This window comes from Sapajus apella, unplaced genomic scaffold (assembly GCF_009761245.1).
Source record: "Sapajus apella isolate SASKATOON/1434 unplaced genomic scaffold, GSC_monkey_1.0 scaffold5, whole genome shotgun sequence".
NCBI classification, from domain to species: Eukaryota; Metazoa; Chordata; class Mammalia; order Primates; family Cebidae; genus Sapajus; species Sapajus apella.
In genome coordinates, this window is record NW_022436945.1 from 29,276,862 (window position 1) to 29,279,614 (window position 2,753).

At 48.7% G+C, this 2,753-nt stretch overlaps 1 long non-coding RNA gene across 1 annotated transcript in view; it reads right to left on the reverse strand.

The window, feature by feature from the left end:
• Positions 1–903: 903 nt before the first annotated feature.
• Positions 904–2,753, reverse strand: part of LOC116548644 — a 2,496-nt gene continuing 646 nt past the window's right edge. Inside the window, exon 2 of the long non-coding RNA XR_004267492.1 lies at positions 904–1,027. This is a non-coding gene — a long non-coding RNA (uncharacterized LOC116548644). The remainder of the gene's footprint in view (positions 1,028–2,753) is intronic.

Here is a 2,753-nt window from a genome sequence, read left to right on the forward strand (position 1 = left end):
AGCTGTGTGTGGTGGCAGGCACCTGTGGTCCCAGCTACTTGGGAGGCTAAGGCAGGAGAATTGCTTGAGCCTGGGAAACAGAAGTTGCAGTGATCCAAGATTGCACCATTGCATTCCAGCCTGGGCAACATAGTGAGATTTTATCTAAAAAAAAAAAAAAAAAGAAAAAAAAAAAAGAAAAAAAGAAAAGAAAAAAGAGAGAACAAAGAAAACAAAAACTAGAACTAATTAAATTGCTGTAATTCAGAAACCAAGCTAGGATAGAAAATGTTATAATCCTACTAAACTTGTTTTCTGTCTTTGTTTTTTTTTTTTTTTTTTTTTTTTTTTTGAGACGGAGTTTCGCTCTTGTTACCCAGGCTGGAGTGCAATGGCACGATCTCGGCTCACCGCAACCTCCGCCTCCTGGGTTCAGGCAATTCTCCTGCCTCAGCCTCCTGAGTAGCTGGGATTACAGGCACACGCCACCATGCCCAGCTGATTTTTTGTATTTTTAGTAGAGACGGGGTTTCACCATGTTGACCAGGATGGTCTCGATCTCTTGACCTCGTGATCCACCCGCCTCGGCCTCCCAAAGTGCTGGGATTACAGGCTTGAGCCACCGCGCCCGGCCTGTTTTCTGTCTTTGTAAGAAAGAATTCAAGGGCAGGATGCAGTGGTTCTTGCTTGTAATCTCAGCACTTTGGGAGGCAAAGGCAGCACGATCTTGTGAACCTGGGAATTTGACATCAGCCTGGGCAATATAGTAAGATCTCATCACTTATTTATTTATTTATTCTTTAGAGACTGGATATAGCTATGTTGCCCAGGCTGGAGTGCGGTGGCTATTCACAGGCCCGATCCCACTGATCAGCACGGGAGTTTTGACCTGCTCAGTTTCCCATCTGGGCCAGTTCACCCCTCCTTAGGCAACCTGGTGGTCCCCCGCCCCTGGGAGGTCACCGTATTGATGCCGAACTTTGTGCTGACACCCGATTGGCATAGTGCACTACAGCCCAGAACTCCTGGACTCAAGCGATCCTCCAGCCTCAGGCCAGTAGCTGGGACTACAGGCATGTGCCATTGTGCCCGGCAAGATCTCATCTCTTTTTTTTTTTTTTTTTTTTTTTTTTTGGGACGGAGTTTTGCTCTTGTTACCCAGGCTGGAGTGTAATGGCGCGATCTCGGCTCACCGCAACCTCCGCCTCCTGGGTTCAGGCAATTCTCCTGCCTCAGCCTCCTGAGTAGCTGGGATTACAGGCACGCGCCACCATGCCCAGCTAATTTTTCGTAGTTTTAGTAGAGACGGGGTTTCACCGTGTTGACCAGGGTGGTTTTGATCTCTTGACCTCGTGATCCACCCACCTCGGCCTCCCAAAGTGCTGGGATTACAGGCGTGAGCCACCGCGCCCGGCCGATCTCATCTCTTAAAAAAAAATTAAAACTTGGCTGGGCATGTTGGCTCAGGCCTGTAATCCCAACACTTTGGGAGTCCGAGGCAGGCGGATCACGAGGTCAAGAGATCGAGACCATCCTGGCTAACATGGTGAAACCCCGTCTCTACTAAAAATACAAAAAAATTAGCCGGGCGTGGTAGTACACGCCTGTGGTCCCAGCTACTCGGGAGGCTGAGGCGGAACAATCGCTTGAACTCAGGGGGCGGAGGTTGCAGTGAGCTGAGATTGCGCCACTGCACTCCAGTCTGCCAACAGAGCAAGACTCCGTCTCAAAAAAATAAAAGTAAAAAATTGGTCGGGCATGCAGCAGGCACTTGTAATCCCAGCTACTTGGGAGGCTGAGGCAAGAGAATCGCTTGAACCTGGGGGCAGAGGTTGCAGTGAGCTGAGATCGCACCATTGCACTCCAGCCTGGGCGACAGAGCAAGGCTCTATCTAAAAAAAAAAAAAAAAAAGGCCAGGCGTGGTGGCTCAGGTCTGTAATACCAGCACTTTGGGAGGACAAGGCAGGTGAATCACAAGGTCAGGAGTTTGGGACCAGCCTGGCCAAGATGGTGAAGCCCTGTCTCTAGTAAAAATACAAAAATTAGCTGGACACAGTGGCTCATGCCTGTAATCCCAGCACTTTGGGAGGCTGAGGTGGGTGGATCACGAGGTCAAAAGATCTAGACCATCCTGGCCAACTTGGTGAAACCCCATCCCTACTAAAAATACATAAATTAGCAGAGCATGGTGGTGCACACCTGTATTCCAAGCTACTCGGGAGGCTGAGGCGGGAGTGCTTGAATCTGGGGGGTGGAGGTTGCAGTGAGGTGAGATCACGCCTTTGCACTCCAGCCTGTGTGACAGGCAAGACTCTGTCTCAAAAAATGATAATAAATAAATATAAATTAAGATTAAAAATAAAGAAAAATAGGCCGGGCGTAGTGGCTCACACCTGTAACCCAAGCACTTTGGAGGCCAAGGCGGGCGGATCACCTGAGGTTGGGAGTTCAAGACCAGCCTGACCAACATGGTGAAATCCCATCTTTATTTTTTTAAATAAAATAAAATAAATGAATAAAGAAAAATAGAAACTTAACAGAGTGAGACTCCATTAAAAAAAAAAGCTTTGCTCGCCGGGCGCGGTGGCTCACGCTTGTAATCCCAGCACTTTGGGAGGCCGAGGCGGGTGGATCACGAGGTCAAGAGATCGAGACCATCCTGGTCAACACGGTGAAACCCCGACTCTACTAAAAACTATAAAAAAAATTAGCTGGGCATGGTGGCATGTGCCTGTAATCCCAGCTACTCAGGAGGCTGAGGCAGGAGAATTGC